The sequence below is a fragment of the Puma concolor genome, chromosome A3 (assembly GCF_028749965.1).
Source record: "Puma concolor isolate L17-30 chromosome A3, mPumCon1.1.hap2, whole genome shotgun sequence".
NCBI classification, from domain to species: Eukaryota; Metazoa; Chordata; class Mammalia; order Carnivora; family Felidae; genus Puma; species Puma concolor.
In genome coordinates, this window is record NC_141669.1 from 40,718,932 (window position 1) to 40,744,487 (window position 25,556).

General features: G+C 42.9%; 1 long non-coding RNA gene across 1 annotated transcript in view; it reads left to right on the forward strand.

Annotated features, from left to right (window-relative positions):
• Nucleotides 1-1,365: 1,365 nt before the first annotated feature.
• The window catches only part of LOC147582406 (uncharacterized), a 43,571-nt gene continuing 19,380 nt past the window's right edge, over nt 1,366-25,556 (forward strand). The window contains exon 1 of the long non-coding RNA XR_015249080.1: nt 1,366-7,702. This is a non-coding gene — a long non-coding RNA (uncharacterized LOC147582406). The remainder of the gene's footprint in view (nt 7,703-25,556) is intronic.

Here is a 25,556-nt window from a genome sequence, read left to right on the forward strand (position 1 = left end):
AGGAGGCCTCTCACAAGGCTGACCTTGCACTTGCGGACTTTCCTATGTCTTTGAGGGAAAAATAATCGATGTTTAGAGTGTCCTTTTGATATTTTTCTTGGGGGAGAAGCCCTTTTTAGCCCTTGTATGTGATTAACCAGATCTCTTGATAAGGTGAAATGGACCTTGATAAGGTCCGTTTCATGAAGCTTTCACTTTAAAATATCCACCTGTGTTTGTTCCAGCTTTGCCCATGAAGGGAATTCTAGGGAGAGAAGAAAAAAGAACAAAACAAAACTTGAGCCAACAAGGAGTAGGGAGTCAGAAACGGATTTCATGGAGTCCCCGTTTGGAATGAGCCCACAAGTGGAAAGGAGGGCAAGTGTCAACTTCCTCTGGTTCAGGGGCTGTGACTCAGTGCAGGTCTGACAAGGGCTGCTGTCCCAGTGGCCCCGAGTGCATTAACATGGGGTCTAATGATGTTACTCGGGAACTGCCCGCTCCTAGGATTAGATGCACGTTACCCCGGGGAGATGAATGAGACCCCTTGGAGCAGCCTCCGGCTGCTTAACTCTCAGAGAATTAGCTAAATTCTGAGGAACAATCCTGTCAGCGCGGGAGGAAAGGTGGGAGTTTGCCACTGGGAAACAATGGAAGCACTTGGGCTATGCTAGAGGCTTTGACAAAGAAGGTTAAGAAAGGGCTCATCATCTCTAGACTTCCTGACCACATCCATGGTGACTCAAAGCAGGCAGCAAGTTTGAATCACAAAAGAGACAACATGTTATTTTTATTTTAATTTTTAAACTACTGAAAAGCAACTGTATAAGACTTTCATAATTTGTTTTAGTGTATTTCATCTTTTTTTATTTTTAAGCAGAATGCCAATTTATTAACTCACAATGAGTAATAAAATTGCCCACTGGAACAAATTGCATGTGTAGGCTGGTCAGTGTATTATCTCCCAGCAGAAAAATCTATATGGGAAGCCAGAATATAATTAGAAGGTTATTTGATTAATATGGAGGCAGAACAAGGGGATTAGTTAAATTTAATGATTAGCTCATTAAACCCTGATACCCCTATGCTACCAACTCCACAGTGGGGTTGTTCCTGCCAAGGAGATTAGAATCAGCTGTTCATACTTGCTTACCTACTTTTCTTTGTAGCTCATAGCATGTGTAATATAGTGGTTAAGAATGAGGAATTTTGGAGTCAAGCCTCTGCCACTTAGTAACATTGCAGTGCAAACAACCGCTATATTTCAGTGTCCTCAGTCTGTAAAATTGGCTTACTAATAGTACTATCATAGGATAATTGCTTCAAGGATTAAATAAAATCATGCAAGTTAAGTCTTCAGCTCAGTATCTAGAACATAATAGGTACTTTTTTTAAACATCAGCTGTAAATCAGCCACCTGGGTGGCTCAGTCGAGCGGCTGACTTCAGCTTAGGCCATGATCTCATGGTTCGTGAGTTCGAGCCCCGCGTCGGACTCTGTGCTGACAGCCTGGAGCCTGCTTCGGATTCTGTGTCTCTCTCACTCTCTGCCCCTCCCCTGCTCACGCTGTACGTGTCTCTTTCTCTGAAAAATAAAAATATAAATAAACATCATCTGTAAAAAATAACCCTTAAGTGGCTTCTAATTGCTGTTAGGTTAGAAACTACAATCCCTATATATCCTGAATGTGATTTGGCTGCTCATCTTATGCCACTTTCTCCTCCTTTCTGCTTTTTACTTTGGATTTCTTTTAATTAATAACAGTTACATTCATTAATTGATTAGTTTTGAATCAAGGCAGAGACATTTTCATTGATTTTATATTTTTCACATTGTCCCTTACTCCCACAAATATTTATGAGCCCTTCTGGCAGGCAGACCCAGGGACTGGTACTATGACATTCCTGGTCCCCGCCCACCCCGAGCTCTAAATGGGAGGAGATGCCTGGCTAACTCCTCCTCATCCTTCCTCCCCAGCTCAGCTACTACTTCCTGGATGAAGCCTTCACCTACACTAATTTCTCACAGGGTCCTGTGTTTCCTACTAAGTGCTACTTGAAATTACAGCACTTCTTGCTGTAATTTGTAAGCTCCATGACACTGGGAAGGTGGTCTGTTTTGCTCAAGCTTTGTTACTATCTGACCCACAGAAGGTGATTAGGAATGTTTGAGGAGAGGGAACGAGAAGAGCTGGAGAGAGGAAAGGAGACATTAAAAAAGAATAAATAAATATAAGGGATGGCAGAAGGAAATAGGGAAATAGGAAATCCTGGGGCTCATGTAAAATCAATGAAAAGGGCTACAGTTTTATCTTAGTTGCAAGCATTACAATAAAATTGAGGGCTCTTTACTAACGGGGAAGTTCTTTGCCATCCTGCTCTGAGAAGGGATTTCTGATTCCATACATTAGTGCCCTTAAGGGTAAAATAAACCCGAGAAGTTATTGGTTTATTTCATATTTAATATTAATGAGATTTGTTGAATGTGAAATGTTGTAAAGCACAAGAAAAAACCTAATCACTGGCTAAAGGCTCCAGATTTCTCAAAGAATATTAATGTGGCAGTAGTCTTTGAAAGAGGCAAGGTTGGGATTGGATAAACTAATGTTTGTGACTCACATAGCAACTATAACAACTCCAGGTCTTATCAGTTTCCCAGTGAAGAAGAGAGTTCCAATAACTAAGAGAAAGCATTTGCAGTGCAAGGAGTGTTTGGGCAGGAGAAAAGAGGAAAATGACACTAGGTATATCAAAGAGCAATAGAGGAGGTGTGGAGATATTGAGAAGAAAGCTGTGAGGCTATGAATCTTAAGAGTACCTTCTATGTGATGACAGGCCAAGAAGAAAGAAATCTAGACCAGATGTCTCTGTAACTGTTCCAGTCCTATAGGGCCAAAGCTCAGACATCTCAGATGGCCTCAGACACAAGCTAGCTGTAGAGGGATCTGAAACAAATACAGCGTGAATCCCCTCATTTTTAGGCTTCTTGGAATTTGCTTTCGTTTCTCGTTTTCTCTCCTAGTTCTTAATCACATCTTTGACAATCCCAATTAAAGTCGTGAGGGATGAAGAACGCATAGGGTATAATGAAGACACTAAAAAAGACAATTATATAATGATGACATTATGTATAATTTATATCTAATTGTGGTGGTCACTGTTCTAATATCTGTGCCTCATGACAGTACTAAGGAAGAAGTTACTGTTTCTCTTCCTGTTCTACAAATGAAGGTGCTAGCGCTTAAGTAACCCAGGTCACATATCAAGTCATTAGTGAAGCTGGGACTTGAGAGCCTAGGTCTAAGCTCTAAATTCACGCTCTTTGTTACAAGTCAAACAATAAATACTTCACATTCCCTGAGATAATTAATGGTAAAATTTAGTTTGTATCCTTTCATTCCTTTTTCTATTAACAGGCACACATGCACACACTGGGGAACTGAATGAGACCCTCTTGGAACAGCCTCCAGCTGCTTAACGCTCAGAAGATTAGTCAAATTCTGAAGAACCATCCTGTCACTTATGTGAAAGTAATGTGAAACATGGATTTTTCTCTTAAAAATTTTCATGGCCACTTTTCCAGAAACTGTGGAGATAAATCATTCTATTTTTTTCTTTTTTTTATTGTAGTAAAATAAGCCTATTTATAATTTTAACCATTTTTAAATGTACAGTTTTGTGGCATTAAGTACATTCACATTGTTCTGCAAATTCGTTTTTCTAATAACAGTGAAATATAGATAGTATGACTGCCATTCAGTTCATTCAGCTGTTACCTTTACTGGTTGATATTCAAATTGTTTCTCATTTTTGCCCTTTGCACAATGCCGATGAACCTAATATATTTGTACATATACTTTTGTGAACCAATGTTTTTATTTTTGTGGAAAAGATGTCCCAAAGTGGAATTGCTGAGACAAAGGAAATGTGCATTTTTACATATCATTAGTTACAGCCAGATTACTTTCCAAGTGGCTGTCACAACTCACATTCCTACCAGGAGGGTATGACAATATCATTTCCCAACTCTCTTGCCAGAGCTGAGTGTTACCATTTAAAAAAAATTTTGTCAGTATGGGACCTCATCAAGATAAAAAACTTCTGCTCTGCAAAGGAAACAATCAACAAAACTAAAAGGCAACCGATGGAATGGGAGAAGACATCTGCAAATGATGTATCAGATAAAGAGTTAACATAAAAAATCTATAAAAAAACTTACCAAACTCAACACCCGAAAAACAAACAATCCGATAAAGAAATGGGCAGAAGACATGAATAGATACTTTTCCAAAGAAGACATCCAGATGGCCAACAGACACATGAAAAGATGCTCAACATCGCTCATCATCAAGGAAATACAAATCAAAACCATATTGAGATACCACTTTACACCTGTCAGAGTGGTTAGAATTAACAACTCAGGAAACAACAGATGTTGGCGAGGATGTAGAGAAACGAAACCCTCTTGCACTGTTGGTAGGAATGCAAACTGGTGCAGCCACTCTGGAAAACAGTGTAGAGGTTCCTCAAAAAATTGAAAATAAAACTACCCTGGGACCCAGCAATAGCACTACTAGGAATTTATCCAAAGGATACAGGAGAGCTGATTCATCGGGGCACATGTACCCCTATGTTTATAGCAGCACTTTCAACAATAGCCAAATTATGGAAGGAGCCCCAATGTCCGTTAACTGATGAATGGATAAAGATGTGGATTATATACACAATGGAATACTACTCAGCAATGAGAAAGAATGAAATCTTGCCATTTGCAACAACGTGGATGGAACTGGAGGGTGTTATGATAAGTGAAATACGACAGGCAGAGAAAGACAGATATCATATGTTTTCCACTCATATGTGGAATTTGAGAAACTTAACAGAAGACCATGGGGGAAGGGAAGGGGAAAACAATAGTTTCAAACAGAGAGGAAGGCAAACCGTAAGAGACTCTTAGATACAGAGAACAAACTAAAGGTTGATTGGGGGGAGGGGCAAGGGAGAGGGGAAAATGGGTGATGGGCATTGAGGAGAGCACTTGTTGAGATGAGCACTGCGTGTTGTATGTAAGAAATGAATCATGCTTCTGAAGCCAAGAGCACACTGTACACACTGCAGGTTAGCTAACTTGACAATAAATTATATTTTTAAAAAAATTTTGTCAGTATGACAAATGAAAAAGGTTAAGAGAATATTTTTTACCCTTGGGAGAATTTTTTTAAAGAGAATATCCAGAAGTCACAAAGGAAAACACTGATAAACTTAACTACATTAAAATGAAAAATTACTATATAAGTAAAATCCGGGGTGCCTGGATGCCTTAGTCGGTTGAGTGTCCAACTTCGGCACAGGTCATGATCTCACGGTTTGTGAGTTCGAGCCCTGCGTCGGGCTCTGTGCTGACAGCTCAGAGCCTGGAGCCTGCTTCAGATTCTGTGTCTCCCTCTCTCTGCTCCTCCCCCACTCACACTCTGTCTCTCTCTCTCTCTCTCTCTCTCTCTCAAAAATAAATAAACATTAAAAAAATTATAAGTAAAATCCAAAGACAAACAATAGGAGAAAACATTTGCAACACATATGACAAAGGGTTAGTACCAATTGATAAGAAAATGACAAACAGCCCACTGAAAACTAGGAAAAAGAATGTAATTCATCAACGAGGAAATGCAAATTGTCAATAAACGTGAAAAGATGCTTAACCGCACTGATCAGTAAATTAATTCATTTGTATGGTAAGTTTGGGAGCAAGGAGGCACACTCCATGTGAGGGAAGGGCAGAGGAGGAATCTAAATAATTGGATGCTCAGTCTTTAGCTCTTCTATGAGTTTGGCCTCTGGTAAAGCTTTCGTGATTCTGATGATGCTTTCCAGAATTTCTTAATGATGCCATTCATGTGGGTATCTGCTGTCAAAGGCTACAGCTCATTAATCAAGAGACTCCTGTAAGAATTTATTCTCACCATTTCTATTGCTGCTTAGTCCCGCCACTTGGCTATTGTCTACAGTCATGTCCACTTGAATCATTAGTATCTTTATTGGGACAGATTGAAATTGTTTTTGCTATTATGTAGACTTACCACCAGCCATCCTCAACTTTTATCTGAAAGCCAATGCCATTTCCACAAACAAGCTATCATTTGGGGACTTACCTCTTTAGACCTCACCCCAACACTTCAGGAAGGCACATACTCATCTTTTGAGACTGGTCCTAGTTTAGACTTGCCCTGAATTCAGGGCAAAATCTGCCCCCGGATGAATGCCAACTCTGTCCGACTAGTACACCTACTTGCTTTTGCTTCCAGCTTTGTTTGCTTGGTGCCTGGGCCTTCCTGACCTCCCTTTTCCTCTCATTTTTCCCCACTTAAAAAAAAATTTTTTTTTTGGCTTAGTGATTGTGGCTTGACTTCCCACTAACTGATACCTGATTTGGCCTCAGGGTCCTTCCACTATAAACTGCCTCCACAGGCAGCCAAAGGAAGATCCTGCCCCATTCCCTGGGCAACTAAGGATGTTGGAGTAGAAGTAGGAAGGAATTCTTGTATCTTTTGTCCCCCAACTCTACTCTGTGGGAGGACACAGCTGCCCCTAGGGCAGAGATTGATGGTGTGGTGGGGCAACTGGAAGAACTTGGCCCTGTCCTCAATGACATTGCCTTCACAATTCACAGAGACCTTATACACTTGCTGGGGTTTTTGCCATACTTTGATAACTTTTCAGTCCTCAGGCTCCCCTAGGAAGCCTGAATAGTTGATGTTCTTACAATCCCATTTAACTGAAAAAGGCAATCCACAAAGGAGAAATGTGAAGAGAGTTTGGCTTAACTGTATTCTGTGATTAAAGGCCTAGCAGAGGAAGAGCATACAAACCAGGCCATGGTGAGGATCTATGAGGTTGAGATATTCTCAGACACTGGGAAGCAGGGTTCTGGTCTTTGCCCCCAAACATGGTCTGAGTGATGTTACCCTTTATAAACCATCTCAGAGGGTTCATGGGATGATCTGCCAGAGTGATCACCCAGTGTGTCCTGCTGGGATCATGATTTCCTTTGTGAAGGTTCCTACATTGGTGCCTTCCTTCCAGGCTTCCAGCTGGGTTGCAGACATCAACCCAACTGTCATGGATTAGCTTGTATGTAGATTAGATCTAGTAGGATGTGTTTCTGGAGTCCTTTGGCAAATGCATCAGCTGGGATTCAGAGTAATGGGTAACCTTTCTCGAATACATAATTCAAAGGAATAGTGTTGTGGTTTCAGCCCTGGCTGCACTTTAGAATCCGCTGGAGCACTTTAAATCAAGTGATGCCTAAACCTGTAGATTTATTAAGTCAGAATCTCTGTGCTTGGGACAAGGCACAGGTAGGTTTTCAAAGCAAAAGGTGATTCTAATGGACAACCGGGGTTGAAAACTACTGGGCTAGCCAATTGTTGATTGAATCAATGGTGATAACCTTACATGTTCAAGAGGCCTGCAAGATCCCTATTATATATATATGAAGAGAATGTTATTCTTCAGGACCGTGGACACCTTTGTGGGAAGCAGTGGATTCTCAAACTTTAATGTGCATACAAATCACCTGAGGATCGTTTTAAATCACATATTTTAACAGGATTCTGCATTTCTAACAAGCTCCCAGGAGGTGCTGATCCGGACTATGCACCACAGTGAGAAGCAAGTATCTAGACCAGCACTCTGCAAACTGGAATAGGATACATGAAACTTCCAAGGTCTGTGTAGATATTGGTAGTTTTAAATGAATCAATTTCCAGATCCCCCAACTTCCATATCAGCTATTTTCTAAAATGAATCTGCCTGATAATAGACCTGAGATGAAAGAGTGGGTTCCCATTCTCCCAAGTCCCTTTCACAGTGGCCCTTCTCTTAAGTGTATTTAGAAAAGGAAGACCTCTCACCCAGCTGAATCCCACATTGGGGTGCTAAACAAGGGAACACACTGAAATATTGGTATAGGTATTGAGAAAATGAGTGATTCCAATAATTAACAAATCTTTTTCAAGGTAAATCTTCTTTAATCCTTTGTTTTCTACATAACTGGATGACTTAATGACATTATTAGCAAATTGATCATTACACATACTTTTGTATGATAAATCACTATATGGTTTTGTTGTGTGGTGGGGTGTTTTGTGTTGTTTTTTTTTTTTTTGGCATTTAGAAGGAATTAAGAACACTTAGTAAAATTGCTCTAACAAAACTTTTCATATCTATTTATATGAACAAGTTTCCTTAGTGCTTATACCTGTAAAATGAAAAACAGATTAGAATCAATAATGAATCTTGTCTCTTTCTTGCAATATGTAATAGTCTTCCATGGACTTTAATTAAGGGAAGGGGTGCCTGGGTGGCTCAGTTGGTTAAGCATCCAACTTCAGCTCAAGTCACAAAATCATGGTTCATGAGTTTGAGCCCTGCATCAGGCTCTGTGCTGACAGTCAGTGTGGAGCCTGCTTGGGATTCTCTCTCTCTCCTCTTCCCTCTCGTCTCCACCCCCCCCCCCACAATTGTGGGTGGGTGTGCTCATACGCTCTCTCTCTCAAAAATAAATAACTTAAAAAATAAACTAATAAGGAAGAAAAAACCCACCCACTTCGTTACACACACACACACACACACACACACACACACACACACGATTATATATTTTTCCTTTTTTGAGTGATAATTATGAAAGATTATAATGCATTTATGATTTAGATGAATCATGTACTTATTATTATCTTGGTAAGTCAAGCCAAAGGAAATTTGGCTGATTCTCAGAGACTTATAATAAACATTTTCTAATATATTTCAATTTATATACACACTTTAGAACAGAGTACATGATAGAGTGATGAATAAAAAACTTTCAAAATAAAATATAAAATATATTTCAGTAGTATAAGATTCTGTTAGGGAATAGATTGGAGTTCACAGAGAAAAAGGAACAATATGAATTTTTGCACTCTTAAAGAGGAATTTGTTAATATATTTTAATTTTTATTTATTATTACTTTTTGTTCATGTGTTTTCTAAAATGAGTATTAACTCTATGGTATTTAGATTCCATTGGACATATTTAAGAGTGATGGTTTATTATATTTTAAATGCCAATATTTAAAATATGTTGGGGGCACCTGGGTGGCTCAGTTGGTTGAGCGTCCAACTTCGGCTCAGGTCATGATCTTACAGTTTGTGGGTTCGAGCCCTGCGTTGGGCTCTGTGCTGACAGCTCAGAGCCTGGAGCCTGTTTCAGATTCTATGTCTCCCTCTCTCTCTGCCCCTCCCCTGTTCACACTCTGTCTCTGTCTCAAGAATAAATAAACATTAAAAAAATTTTTTTAATTAAAATATGTTGAAAGTTACAACCTTTTTTTCTTTTTAATTACACCTTTAATCTGTTTATTCATTTCTTTTTTTCTTTTTGTCTTTTTTTATTTTATTTTTTATTTTTTAAAATTTACATCCAAATTAGTTAGCATATAGTGCAACAATGATTTCGGGAGTAGATGCCTTAGTGCCTTTTACCCATTTAACCCATCCCCCCTCCCACAACCCATCCAGTAACCCTCAGTTTGTTCTCCATATTTATGAGTCTCTTCTGTTTTGTCCCCCTCCCTGTTTTTATATTATTTTTGTTTCCCTTCCCTTATGTTCATCAGTTTTGTCTCTTAAAGTCCTCATATGAGTGAATTCATATGATTTTTGTCTTTTTCTGACTAATTTCACTTAGCATAATACCCTCCAGTTCCATCCCTGTAGTTGCAAATGGCAAGATTTCATTCTTTTTGATTGCCGAGTAATACTCCATTGTATATGTATATCACATCTTCTTTATCCATTCATCCATCGATGGACATTTGGGCTCTTTCTTTACTTTGGCTATTGTTGATAGTGCTGCTATAAATATGGGGGTGCATGTGTCCCTTTGAAACAGCACACCTGTATCCTGTGGATAAATGCCTAGTAGTGCAATTGCTGGGTCATAGGGTAGTTCTATTTTTAGTTTTTTGAGGAACCTCCATACTGTTTTCCAGAGTGGCTATACCAGCTTGCATTCCCAGAAAGTTACAACCTTTTTTTAATGTTTGTTTGTTTGTTTAGAGAGTGGGGGAGGAGGAGAGCATGAGCGGAGTAGGGGCAGTGAGAGAGGAAGACAGAGAGTCCCAAGTAGGCTCTGCACTGTCAGCACAGAGCCCCACCTGGGGCTAGATCTCTTGAACTGAACTGAGCTCATGACCTGAGCCCAAATCAAGAGTAGGACACTTAACTGACTGAGCCACCCAGGTGCCCCAAAGTTACAACCTTTCAAATATACTTGTGATGAAAAACTTTAGATATCTAATTTAAAATATACTGGTAGTAGGGATGCCTGCGTGGCTCAGTCAGTTAAGTGGTCGATTTCGGCTCAGGTTGTGATCTTACGGTTCATGAGTTCGAGACCTACATCAGGCTCTGTGCTGACAGCTCGGAGCCTGCTTCAGATTCTGTGTCTCCCTCTCTCTCTGCCCTTCCCCTGCTCATGCTCTGTCTCTCTCCATCTCAAAAAATGAATAAACATTAAAATATATACATATATATACTGGTAGCATATAATTTTAACTTTTTTAAATGTTTATTTATTTCTGAGAGAGAGAGACAGACAGACAGAATGTGAGCTGGGGAAGGGCAGAGAGAGGGAAACACAGAATCTGAAGCAGGCTCCAGACTCTGAGCTGTCACCACAGAGCCTGATGCAGGGCGCAAACCCACGAACTGCAAGATCATGACCCGAGCCGAAGTCAGATGCCTAAGCGACGAAGCCATCTGGGTGCCCCTGGTAGCATATAATTTTAAAACATTATTTTTGGAGTTAAAAAGCCACAACAATTAAAAGAATACCTACATACACCCGTTTGAGAGGAGAGGGTACTCCAAGATTTGAACCTCGAATTATTTAGAGTTTATTTGGAAGTGATTGTAAAAGAGACAACTCAGGATGGTCCAGGCAGAAACTCTATGTGAGCCAGTAGCATGCAGAAATGTTAGTAAAAGTATGATCATTCTCTGGTCCCTCATAGTGTGCTGATGCTATCAATCAGATATTTTGTAGGGTTTCTCCAACATTCACAGTATTGACATCGTGTGCTGGATAATTCTTTGTTATGGGGAGTTATTCTGTGCATTATAGGATATGTAGCAGTATCCTCGACCTCTACCCATTAGATGACCATAGTACCTGGCCCCACTCCCTCAAGTTGTGACAATGGAAAATGAGCTCCCCAGTTGAGAGACACTGAGCTATTGGAATCTTTGAAGGGTTATTGTTAATGCTGGAGTTCATAAATCAGGGTCCAAATTACCTGTACTCTGTCTGGAAGTCAGCCTTGCTTTCATTCACTTTGAGGATTGGAATGAAATTTTAAGTCCCTAGAAGCATACTAGATGAAGTCCGTAACCCCACTGACTATAAGGCTTTGTCTATGGACGAGTATAGACTTGAGTCTCTGCCTCTGACAAGGAATAGTCTCACTTTGATGGGCTTCTAGACACTGGGTATGGGAGAAGCGTGGGCAAAGAGGGATGGTGAAGCAGGCGCTGCCCTCACTGCCCGGAGGCAAGCTGTAAGTAGTGTGAAGATGGCCTCCCAACTTGGGAACCAAGAACACCAGCTGACCACACATTCTGAGCCCTAAAGGTGAAGTACCATATAGACACACAATCATGGCCACACGTACTTAAGGAACACAGGGAGTATGTGAGGTCATGATTGTGGGTCTGTGTGGTGCTTCACCTTTATTCTGGGGGCAAAACATACTAGTGAATGCCACTATCTGTTATCCTTTAAGGTGATCTTGGACCTTGGACAGTAAGTGGCCCTTGCTGGACAAGTACCTATTTGGGAGAATTGCTCAAGACCTGCAAATTCACTACCTGTGGTCCAGAGCCACAGGAAAATGCCAGCTTCCTGTGGCTCCGTGGTATCTATCTATTACAGAGGTGCTCCCCTAGTCATTCCTTTGGAATGAGAATTTTACTTGGAGATTGGAGTACATTCATGGTGTCTAAACTCTGGCGAGGCCCTGAGAACCAACTTACACAAACTACCCCATGGGTAGCCCTTACGGGTATGGCCCGATATGTACCGATGCTGCCCTCTCCTTGGACTCTTGCCCATGCCCAGGCCCACTGCTACCACCTGTGATTTGGCCAGACTCTGACCCTCTCCCCTTGGCCTCCTGCCACGTGTCCATCCTGAAGTTCCCTCAGACACACCTGGCAACACATGAAGCGGGGGAGTGGGTAGTGAAGACTCTTGTACCACACTCAATTTTTGCTCTTGCTCTAAGCAACCAAATCACTGAAGATAATTTTTAATAGTAAATGGACCCCATGTAGGTTTTCCTCTTGCGAGCTGAATAATGAATACAGATATCCCTTCCTCTTTACAGTTATTTCTTTAAGCTTATTTTAAATATATATATATTAAAGTAATAAAGCACATTAAAGAAAGTTTAGAGGAATTGGATTGAGAGTCCAGAAATAAACCCATACATCTATGGCTAATTGTTGTTTGACAGAGGTGCCAAGACCATTCAACGGGAGAAGGAAGAATCTTTTCAATGAACGGTATCAGAACAACTGAATAGGCACATGCCAAAGAATGAAAGTGGGTCCATACCTCACACCATATACAAAAATTAAAATAGATCAAACATCTAAACGTAAGAGCTGAAACTACACAACTCCTAGAAGAACAAACACAGGAGTAACTCTTCATGATCTCGGACTAGACAGTGGTTTCTCGGATATGACACCAAAAGTATAAGCAACCAAAGTAGAAATAAATAAATCAGACTTCCTCAAAATTAAAAACTTTTCGTTCTTAAAGGTAACTATCAACAAAATGAAGAGACAGCCCACAGAATGGGAGAAAATATTCATAAATCATCTATCTGGCAATGGCTTAGTATCCAGAATATATAAGTAACTCCTACAACTCAACAAGAAAAAGATAAGAAATATAACTCTAACATGGGCAAAGCAGTTGAATAGACATTTCTCCGTGAAGGCATACAAATGTCCAATAAGGACAGGAAAAGATGTTCATATTATTAGCCATCGGAGAAATGCAAATCGAAACCGCAACGAGATACCACTTCACACCCACTAGCATGGGTGAAATAAAAGAGGTAATAACAAGTGTTGGCAAGGATGTGGAGAAATTAGAACACTGATATATTGCTGGTGGAAATGGAAAATGGAAAACAGTTTGGTCATTTCTCACAAAGTGAAACAGTTATTATATGAGCCAGCATTCCACTCTTAGGCATATATATATATATATATATATATATATATATATATATATGTATATATATATATACGTATATATATACGTATATATATATATATATACATATATATACGTATATATATATATGTATTCAAGAGAGTTAAAACATATTCACACAAAAATTTGTACACAAGTGTTCATAGCAGCTTTTTCATGATAGCTGAAAGGGGGAAACAAACTGAATATCCGTCGACAGATGAACAGAGAAACGACATGTGGCATAGCCATCCCGTAGAAAATTATTTGGCCATAAAAAGGAATGAAGTTCTGACACATACTGCAACATGGATGAACGTTGAAAGCATTATGCTAAGTGAAAGAAGCCAGTGGCAAAGGACTACATTTTATATGATTCCATGTATGTGAAATGTCCAGAGTAGACAAATCTACAGAAACAGAAATTAGAATAGTGGTGGCCAGGGACCGAGAGGAAAAGGGAATGGAGAGTGATTGCTAATGAGTATGGGGTTTCTTTTTGGGGTGATGGTTGCACAAGAGGTAGAGAGGGTTCAGCTGGTTGGGCCAAACATCACTGGACAGAAAGTTCCAGGAGTAGGCCCTTACTTGAACTTTCAGGGGCCACTCAATCCTCGGATTGCTTGAGGCTCATATTTGGGCAAAGATAAAATTCATGGAATTTGGGGTGCCTGGGTGGCTCAGTCGGTTAAGCGCCCAACTTCGGCCCAGGTCATGATCTCGCGGTTTGTTGGTTCGAGCCCCACGTCAGGCTCTGTGCTGACAGCTTGCTCAGAGCCTGGAGCCTGCTCCGGATTCTGTCTCCCTTTCTCTCTGCCCCTCCCCTACTCACACTCTTTCTCTCTCTCTCAAAAATAAATAAACATTAAAAAAAAATTCATGGAATTCTATCAATCTGTTAACTTCCCTGGGAGACTAGACCATGGTTCAAATACCCAAAAGGCAGAGGATATGAGCAATCTACAAGAAACACAAACAGCTAGTGGATATGTGACAAATATTCAACCTCACTCATAGCTTTAAAAAAATGCATCACGAAACAATGAGATTCCATTTGCGATCTATCAACTCAGCAAACGAATAAAAGTTTGGGAATGGCCAGTGTTCACAAGATTATGGTGAAATAGGCACCCTCATGTACTGTTCCTGGGAGTGTAAACAGATTCAACTCTTCTAGAGGGCAATTTAGCAATGTCTGTCAACATTTTGAATGCTTGTTTTCATTGACTCAGCAATTCTACCCCTAGGAATTTGCCCTAGGGACATACTGGCAAAATTATGCCAAAACCATGTGCAAAACCATGATCCCTGCAACATTGTTTGTAATAACAAAAAACTGTAGAGCACTTACACATCCATCAGCAGGGGACCAGTTAAATACAGCCATGCGAAGGAAAAGTATGCAATCATTAAAACGTGAGATAGAACATGGAAAGATCTTCTAAATGTGTTTTTTAAACAAAACAATGGGGGCGCCTGGGTGGCGCAGTCGGTTAAGCGTCCGACTTCAGCCAGGTCACGATCTCGCGGTCCGTGAGTTCGAGCCCCGCGTCGGGCTCTGGGCTGATGGCTCGGAGCCTGGAGCCTGTTTCTGATTCTGTGTCTCCCTCTCTCTCTGCCCCTCCCCCGTTCATGCTCTGTCTCTCTCTGTCCCAAAAATAAATAAACGTTGAAAAAAAAAATTAAAAAAAAAACAACAAAACAATGTGCACAGTAATGTGATCTCATTTGTGTTAAATTTTAAAACACGTACAGGTATATGCAGACTTTTTTTCAGGAAGACCACGTAAGAAGTGTCGGTAACTTGGAGAGTGGCACTGGGGGGTTGGAGGGAGGAAAAAAATAAATTTTGCTTTTTATTTGATGCTTTTCCACATTTGTACCATGTGAATGGAAGACTTTTCTTAAATATTTTAAAAGCAGACAAGGAATCTGGAGGGATAAGGAAGAGTAAGAAGTAGGATCCCTTAGGTGGGAGACTATGGTTTGTCCAGCCACAGGACCACCTTGTTTTAGTTGTACTGATAAAAGCATTGTGACCAGATCATTGGGGTTTTAGGAAGACCACCCAGGCAGCAGGCTGGAGGATGGAGGGGAGATGTGAGACTAGAGTCAGGACACTTGGTCAGAGGTTTTTGCAACAGAGCAGGGCTCAAATTTAGGTGGTGATGGTGGGGGTGGAGAATGCCTCATATCAGTAGGAGAGTTATTAAAAAGGACAACTGAAAGCCACAGTGCCTGATTGGATGAGGAGGCCCCGCCATCTGCCTTGGGCAGCTGAGTGGATGGTGATGCTGCTCAAGGAAACACACAGAAGGAAGGAGAGGGCTAGAGACCAGAAGAGGATGGGGAAGAAAATAATGAGTTCAGTTTTGAATGCGTTGAGTTGAGGAACACATTGAATTTGATCATGTCGAATAGACATAGAAGTATGGAGCTCAACAAATTCTGAGTTGGAGATGGAACAGATCAGATCAGGTGGTAGTGAAAATGGAGTATAAGGAAGTCGTGTAGACCGAAAAACAAAAATGCCTGGTTCAAGGTGGGACTCTACAGATCACCTATTTTTGAGCTACGTAGGGGCAGAGGACCCACAGTGAGGCTAAGGAGTGAATGATCAGAGCCGTGAGAAGAACAGGAGGGACTGGGGTCACAGATGACTGTTCCCTGCTCCTGGCTGGACACTGGGAGATTTTTGAAGCTACTCCCTCACCAGTGCCAATTGCCCTTCTTTTGCTACATCTGCCCAGTAAAATCCCAACCCTGGATTTTCCGGTTTTGCTCCTGAAAAAAACCACCTAACCAATGAGCATGGCCCCATTCCAAGTAGGGGTTTATACCTCCACTGGGCTCTCTCTGTGCCACCCATCAATTTATTTTTACTTACCCTTTGTTGGCTCTGGCTCTCATCCCTATTATTCTAAATTATCGCCATGTTCATTTCTCACATCTTACTTCTACTCTCATCTTTGTGACCTCTCTGGTCTTGCTCCGAGGAACAAGCAAGGCCCCCATGTGGAGTGCCTTTAACATCTCAGCCTTCTCTCTATAAATATATTTAAGCTATATTCGCCTTCTTTCCCAAGTATTCAGTCCAAGGATGAGGTTCAGCTTCTGTTTAGCACCAGGGTCCCTCGAAGAGGCCTCACTGACCCTGTTCCATCCCTGAGTCTTGGCTATTGCTCCTTCTTCTGTCTGTCTCACTGTATCACACATTTTATATTTCTCTTCATGGCACCTGCCATGCTGAACTGAAGTTATCTCACTGTCTCCTCCAATTAACTTGATCCTATTATCCCCTTAACTTCTTTTTTTTTTTAATTTTTTTTTTATTTGACGTTTATTTATTTTTGACACATAGAGAGACAGAGCATGAACGGGGGAGGGTCAGAGAGAGAGGGAGACACAGAATCTGAAACAGGCTCCAGGCTCCGAGCTGTCAGCACAGAGCCCGATGCGGGGCTCGAACTCACAGACTGTGAGATCATGACCTGAGCCGAAGTCGACCGCCCAACCAACTGAGCCACCCAGGAGCCCCTTAACTTCTTTTTTTTAAATACAATTTTTTTAAGTTTTTATTTATTTATTTATTTATTTAGAGGGGGAGAGAGAGAGAGTGAGAGGGTGAGAGAGAGAGAGAGAGTGAGAGCACGATCAGGGGAGGGGCAGAGAGATAGCGGGAGAGAGAATCCCAAGCAGGCTCCACACGGTCAGTGCACAACCTGGATGTAGGGCTCGAACATAGGAACCCTGAGATCATGACCTGAGCTGATATCAAGAGTCGGCCACTTAACCAACTGAGCCACCCAGGAACCCCAACTACTTTTTTTTTTAAGCTTATTTATTTTGAGAGACAGAGAGAGAGAGAGAGAGAGAGAGAGCGCGCGTGTGTGGGCACTCACATGAATGGGGGAGGGGCAGAGAGAGAGGGTGAGAGAGAGAATCCCAAGCAGGGTCTGTACTGTCAGCTGCAGAGCTCCACGTGGGGCTGGAACCCATGAACCCTGAGATCAAGACCTGAGCTGAAACCCAGAGTTAGATGCTTAACCAACTGAGCCACCCGGACGCCTCTCTTCCTTAGCTTCTTATTGATACACAACATCCATGAGGAAGAATGCACATGTTATAAATGTGTACCTCACAGACTTTTCACCAACTAAACATAGTCATGCAATCAGCACCCAGGTGAAGAAGCCAAGCATTACAGCATCCCAGAGCCCTCCCTGTGCTCTCTTATACTCTCCATCTCCCTTCCCAAGGCAACCACTATCCAGTCTTTCAAAATCATTGATTAGTTTTGGCTGTTTTTGTAAATTAAAAAAAAAAAGGCCAAAAAATCGTATGTCTGGCTTTTATTTTATTTATATTTTTTTCGTGTCTGGCTTTTAATCAACATCATGTTTGGGGCACCTGGGTGGCTCAGTCGGCTAAGCATCCGACTTCGGCTCAGGTCATGATCTAATGGTTTATGAGTTCACGCCCTGTGTTGAGCTCTGTGCTGACAACTCAGAGCCTGGACCCTGCTTTGGAATCTGTGACTCCCTTCTCCCTGCCCCTCTCCCGCTCACACTGTCTCTTTGTATCTCTCAATAAAATGAAATTAAATAAATGTTAATCAACATCATGTTTGTGAGTCATCCATATTGTTGTGTGAAGCCATAGTTCATTTCCATGGCCGTATAATATTCCATTGCGTGAACAGACCACAACTTGTTAATCCATTGGGTGTGACAATAAGTCGCCCCATTTGGGGCTTTTGCAAATAGCAGGCACTATGTTTTATTCATCTTCATATTTTCAGCCTTTCACACATTCCTGCATAATGGTTTGTGCCTAAATAGGTGAGAGAATTCAAGGGGTGCTTTTCCACTGTATTCTTGGATGATCAGATGCTACTTGAAATTTTGGATTCAATCCTGGGCACCAGGATTAAAATGTTCAAAAAGGGCCATTGATGACTTGAATCGTCTATAGAGAGCAATGATAGTGCTGTTTCTGAAAGTCACGCAGGATCACACATGCTGGAAAACACTCAAGATGTTTATCACGGAAATGGAAACAGGGGATCAGACATGGACCAGGTTGCTTTAGAAGAGAGCACTGGGCCAATGGCTAAATATTTGTGGGAGGCAGCTTTCTGCTCAATAACACTCATGATACTGGCTCATTTTTAGAGAGCACCTAACCATGCACCAGACCCTGCATGTGCTTAGGGCTTGATGTCCACTAATTCAATACAACAGTGACTTTGTAAAAAACAAATTTTATGTATTTTTTTAAGTTCACTTATTTGTGAGACAGAGACAAAGAGAGAGAGGCAGAGAGAAAGAGCATGAGCAGGGGAGGGGCAGAGAGAGAGAGAGAGACAGAGAGAGGGAGAATCCCAAGCAGGCTCCACACTGTCAGCACAGGGCCCAACTCAGGACTTGATCCCACAAACCATGAGATCATGACCTGAGCCGAAATCCAGAATCGGGTGCTTAACTGAATGAGCCACCCAGGCACCCCAAGAATGACTTTTCTAGTGATTGAGACTTGGACATGAGCTGCCTGGTGAAACTGTGACCACTTCATTGCTGCAGACCCTGGTGACGGGGAGCCCTGGGAGGTTACATTTATAGGCTCATGGTTTGTCTGAAAAGCCTTCCTCTGACTTGGCTCCCTGCCCTGCTCCCCTCCTAACAGAACCTCCTTCTTTCCTGAGAGCAGCCTCCTGCAGCGCCTCCCTGGGTCTCATCACAAGCAAAGTATAAAGTCTTTCTGTCAGAAGCTTCCTTTTGCTCCAGGCCCATCCCTACCCCAGGAAGCCTGTCCAGCATTGCTGTCTCCTTCCAGTGACTGAAAATGTTCACCAAGCAAGGATGTTGGATGATGACATGGACTGGGTTGGTGGCCACAGCAGGCTTGACTCTTCAGGTAGCCAAGGGTCGTTTGGGGTTATCCTGGAATTTGTTTGTTTGAGAGAAAAAGTGAAACTTAGCAAGTGCCTGGAAAAAAAAAAAAATAGGAAGAAAAAGAAAAAAAGCTGGAGAAATCCTTCCCTAGATGTATCTAGCCAGCGTAGGCCTCAGAAAGAAGAAAAGCCCAGACAAATAAATCTGGGTTGCTGAATGCAAAAGGCATTTGTTAGAAGAAGCAAAATGCTGTCATCCTCACAGGATACGCCGTGCTGCTGGCGCGGGGACAAGATGCTTTATCTTGCCACTGGCGCCTGAAGCCAAGGCCTGGCGGTAGAACACCAAAAAAACAGTGGCCGCAGTTAGACAAGCAGGCGTTGTCAAGTGCTGGCGGCTGCGTCCCCACCCCTCTCCACCCTACCCCTCTCCACCCTCCCTCTTATTTTCTCTGCCCCATTCGCTGCCCCAGACCTTGCTCTCGCCTCACTCTCGTTTCTTCTGAGTGCTTTCATATTTTTTCTTTTGGAAGGGGCCAGAGAGAGTCCAAGATTCAGGAAGCTGGACAACAGATGGACAGATCCCAGAAGGCTCGCTCTCCCCACCCTCCAGCAGCCATAATTAATGTCTTCTATTTCTTCCCTTCTGCCGGACAAAGCAAAACACACACTAACAGTGTTAACACGATAAATATCAGCAGTCCTGACCTTTGTCTCTGCGTCCTGGAGTCGCCCTGACTCCCGAGCTCCAAGTTGCCTGTGCTTAATGTGGATTAGCACTTACGGTAGGCTGCGGGGCCCTGCACTAGGGCTTGATGGGAATCAAAATAGAGATTACCTTATTTGACTTAAAAAAAAATTTTTTCCACTTGAAAGATAGAATCCCCCAGAGAAATACACTGGGGCTTACACATACACAACTTTAAATTGGATTTTAAAAATAGTCTGCCAGCTGTTTGCTAGGTCGTGCCTTAGGTTCTTGTCCTTGATTGATGTTGGGTCCATTTGGGAAACGAGGCCAAGAGGGGACAGAGGGACTGCCAAAGCCACAGGATCCTGGATGCCTGGGGACTTTCCCAGGAGCCCTGGCAGTTGTTGCCATGGGCCTTTAGAAACCTCGGAGCCCTGGCCCCAGGGTAGAGCTTGAACCACCTCCCCCAGACCTCACCTCATCCCTGCCTTGCTACTTCTAGGCCGAGTCTGGGGAAAAAAAGAAAGAGAGAAAAGAAATGAAGGCAGACTGTTCTCAGCTGGATGGCTCTTTCACATTTTTTGTGGTTAAATATTTATTTTAGCTCCTTGTAACACCTTCAAGTGATACATACACGGGCCCTCTGCCCAGAACTCTCATCGCCCTCCTCTGTACCGGCCTGCCTGCTCTTCACATCTCAGCTATCAGCCAGAATGCCACTTTCTTAGGGAAGCCTAAGGGGCAGAGTGCGGTGCTTAAGGACACCAGCGTGCCCAGGTTTGAATCCTGGCTCAGCACTTCCTCGCTGTGTGACCTTGGGCTAGTCACTTAACCCCCCCCCCCCCCCCCCCCCGTGTCCTTTAACTTCCTCAGCTGCAAAATGGGGATAATGATAGCACCTACCTCTTCAGGGTTGTGAGGATTCAGTGAATTGACTTATGGTGTACAGAATGCTTAAAGTGCTTCGAACCTGGTCCAACACGCAGTAAGCGTCTGTTATTACTCTCTGAAGTACAGCTATCTCCCAAGGCTCCGTGGTTGTCTGCTGCCACGTGCTCCCTTAGCCACCTGTACTTCTGTGCGCCACCTGCCCTGGTTTATCCGTATTGCTTAATTTTGTTTTCTCCACCATGTCGCTCTTGCTCTCCACTGTCTGGTCCTGATTACTGAAGCCAGGCCTAGCGCAGGAGATACTCAAGAAATGTTTTTGACCGCAATCGTAAATGAAATATAAAAAAGAAGCAATGTGAAAGGCAAACGCGACCCAGAAGACAGAGTATCTCGAGGCTCTTGGCTCACGCCTCTCCGTCTATATTTGCTCCGTACATATACTTGGCCTTTTCGTTTTGTTTGTGTGATGGTTAAACAGAGAGAGTTGATGAGTTCCGGGATGATGAGGATAAGGCTTTGCAATCACATCTTTTGCAGGAGACTTCCGCCCCTATCTAGGTTTTCAAAATCAAATGTTAAATGCATACAAAAGAATAATCATCTGGGCAAAATGTAAAACACAGACATCCAACTACCTACAGCCCAACTTAGATAGAGGTTACAACCCGCCCACCACTGAAGCCCCACAGGGTACCTCTCCTCCACCCTCTCCCCATCCTGGCCCCCTCCCAAATTTCTGTTCATTATTCCCTTACTTTTCTTCATAATTTTACCCTAAAAATATGCTTGTTTTGCATGCATTTGAACTTGATATAAAATAAAGTACATGGTATGTATTCTTTGACTTGTTTTTCTCACCACGCAACATGCTGCTTGTGACACTTGTCCATGCTGTGGCATGCAGCTGTAGAACATTCTACCATGGGACTACTCTGCCATTTTCTTCTCCCTTCTCCTCTCAACAGATGTTTAGGTTGTTGCTGTTTTTTGCTGTCGCTGGCAGTGCTGCTACGAACATTCTTGCACGTGACTCCTGGGGCCATGGTCAAGAGTTGCTCTGGGGTTATTTCTGGGTCCTAAGGTTTATACATTTCTACATTCATAGATAACACTGAATTGATTTTCCCAAGGGATTCCCAGCTTCCCACCTGGTCCCAAGGCTCATCCCTGCTACGTTCATCTTCGGGTTCTATCAGACCTATTAGAAAGGAGCTTTCAGGCACAGCCAGAGAGGAACCTGTCCATTTACAAGGCCATGGCTCCCACTTTTGAGCGCAAGAAGTGACAACATGGCCCAGGAGACTTAAAGCATCTCCCCTTGTGGCCTGCATGGGGTCTGTCCAGCTCATACCCACCACTTAGGGCCCCCTACAGGAGCAAGCTCTGTTGACCCCGAGACAAAAGCCCAGTGAAAACCAAGCAGATATCTGGAAACAACATTCTGAGTAACCCATTTCTTTTCTTTTCAAAATAATAAAAGTTTTGATATTTCCTCAACTGAGAGTGGTATTAAAAAACATTAATTTCCTTGTTGGAAATAACTTGCCTTTGCACTCAATGACACTCCCAGAGTGTCTTGATTGTAGTAGGCTTTCAACAAATACCGACTTTTATTTGGGGACATTTTGCTGCCTTGATCAATACGATTATTCAGGAATCCATATGCCAAAGCCAAAAATGGAAATGCTTTCTCTCATTTCCATCACTCTCTTCTATGGTTTTATGTTGCCCTTATAAACATCATTTAAAAGAAAGATGTACCAATGAAACCTGATGAATCTGTAAGGCCTACTGTGACTTTCTCCTGGAAACACTTTTATGTTTGGTCACTGTCAGCTCAGTAGGGTGTTCTGGCTCAGCTTCTCAGTCTATGAAGGAACCCAAAGTTTGTTGGTCACTCATACACCCTTTTAAGAAGGCCCATTGATCCTTCAAGAAAATGCTTCTCTGGCATCGGTAAGTGGGGCAGTCTGTAAGCAAAGTCTGTTGCTAAAAGCAGTAAGTTATAGACCTAAGCAAGGAGTGTGCATAAACCTAGTTGCGTTTGGCCTGGCTGAGGCCCCAGTCACTTTGACGCACTGGTAGTTCTCTTTTCTTCCCCAATCACATGCAATCTCAAACGCTTGCCAATTCTTCTCTTTAAATATTTCCCCTGCCCATTCCATCATCGTTTTTGGGCCTTTTCCCCTTCATGCCTGAACCACAAAGGACTGAAATCATCTCCCTGCTTGTGTTCCTCCTCATTCCAACCCCCCCACAGCTGGGTCAATCTTTACAAAATAAAAACCAGGGGCACCTGGGTGGCTCAGTCAGTTGCGCATCTGATTTTGGCTCAGGTCATGATCTGGCGGTTTGTGAGTTCGAGCCCCATGTCGGGCTGTGTGCTGACCGCCCAGAGCCTGGAGCCTGTTTCCGATTCTGTCTCCCTCTCTCTCTGCTCCTCCCCTGCTTGTGCTCTGTCTCTGTCTCTGTCTCTCTCAAAAATAAATAAACATCAAAAAAAATTTTTTTTAATAAAAAAAAAAAAACCAAACCAAGCAGCAACAACAAAAACGCCACACACAGTACCTGTCTTCTGCACCTCTCTTTTTGGCCCCCAAACTCTATGGCTTCCACAGAATAAAATCCAAAACCAAAACATGGCATGTAAAGCTCTCCCCAAGCTCCTCTGGCCTCCGTGGCCATCTCTGCAGAAGCCTGCACAAACTCACCCCATTTCCAGCACAGTTTCAGGGCTCAGGACCCCTGAAGCAGGGCACAGAGTGGGGATTCCAAGTCCCTGCTCTGGGACACGAGCCTGCTTTCTCAGAGTTATCACCCCCCCACACGCACACACCCCAACACACACACCTCTCCTCTGGCGCACTCCCCGAGCCACGTCCTTCAGACACTGCCAGCCTGCACTGGCCTCCATGGTGGCCCCACTCGGCACTCCCCCATGCCCAGGTACCCCCAGCAGAGCCTGCAGGACCCCCGCCTCCTCCAAACCTTCCCTGCCCCCCTCAGCCTTTGACCCTCGCCCTCCTCTAGAGGAGGAGTCTGTTCTGACTCAGGATGTATAGCTTATTCCAGACAGTCTGCCTGCCTGGACTGCAAACCCCCAGAGGGCAGGAATCTTGACGTTTATGTAGGTCAGTCAGTGCCTTCCATATATTCTGTGCCACTGAGTGTCGCATTTCACAACATGATGGTGAATATGACAATGCAGGGAAGAAAATAAAAACTAAAAAACAAATGAAAGGATAATTCCCTCTTTTCTCTATTTCAGATTAGGCCCTCCCGCCCTGCCCTCCCCCCAAATCTGCTAAAAATCACTCAGCATAATTTCTTTATCCTCCCATATATAAAATAAGGAAGTAAAATTCTAGGGAATAGAGAATTGAAAAAGCAAACTAATACATTTCTTTTAATGACCCAAATAGTCTAGGAAAGGTAAATAAACAACTTGGACCTGAGACAAAAAGGTCGTTGGCTAGTGAGAGAGGCCATCCAGGTGCTTCTGAGAGCCAATCTGGGCCTGACAGCCAGAAAGGCTTCAGCTGCTGAACCCAGTCTGCAGGGTGAGCCGATAATAAAGGAAAGCTGATTACAAAAAATAAAAAAGTACTGAGTTGAACCTCAGTGGTCATCTCTCAAATACCAATGGGTTAATATGATGTAAGCCCCAATGGGTTTTTTTTTTAATGTATACACACACACACACACACACACACACACACACACACACGATCACTTGAGTATGACAAGTGGGGAATTTGTGGTTGTAACTCTTCATAGCCTTAAACAGAGACCCCGTCTGATTTAGGACCTGTAGGCCATGACAGTCACCTCACAGTAGTGTAAACGTCTTGTTTTCAGGGGTAAATAAACTTCATTTAAAGGGAAGGCAGGGGTGCCTGGCTGGCTCTGTTGGTAGAGCAATCGACTCTTGATGTCTGGGGTTTGAGCCCCACATTGGGTGAGGAGCTTACTTAGAAAAAAAAAAAAAAAAAAAAAGGAAAACAAATATTCTGGGAAGGACTTGTCTTTGACAGGAAGCAGAAATGTCTATCCTAATTCATGGGTTATAGTGCAAATATTTAGGTTTCTTTAAAAGAGTGGGAAAAAAATCTTTTTCTGCAGTCTTTTCTATCACTTTATCTGGCCCATCTCTACAAAACCCATCTTCCTAAAAATCCACTCCCACCTCAGGACTCTGCTCAGAACTGTGCAGTGGTTTTCTGTTTCCTAATGTGTAGAAATAAACATTATGAAGCCTGGCTCTGAGGCCCTGGCAATCTGGGCCCTTCTCACCTTCCCAAAGTCGTTTCCCTTCCCCACAGCCAGCCTCCTCCCTGCCGGATGCTCAGTGCTCACATCCCCAGCCCTGCCCCCAGGCTCCCCCGGAGGCCTCTTCTTTGTGGCCTGATGCAGATACTCCAGTGTACCGTGATTTTGGAGCATCAGGTGAACCGCACAATTTGGCGATTCTAACCCCCTGTTCAACGATTTTCTGTGGGGTACAGTTAGCTCTCTGGCTAAAGGGTAAAGTCCTCGAGGGCAAGGACTGGTCTTGCTCACCGCTGAACTCACTTCTGTGTCTGGCCTGCAGCCAGCCTCGGGTGGCTAAAATCTCTTCACTGCAGGATTAATGGGGACATCTGGCCCTCTTTCTGCCTCCTCCACCGTCTTCCCCCAAGACCTACGCCATCCCCCTCCGAGTCTTAAATCGGAACAGCCTTCTGTGCCTCCACTTATCTTAATCAGATGAGAATAATCGGAGAGATGACGTATTTGAAGAAGCCTTGGGGGAGCAAT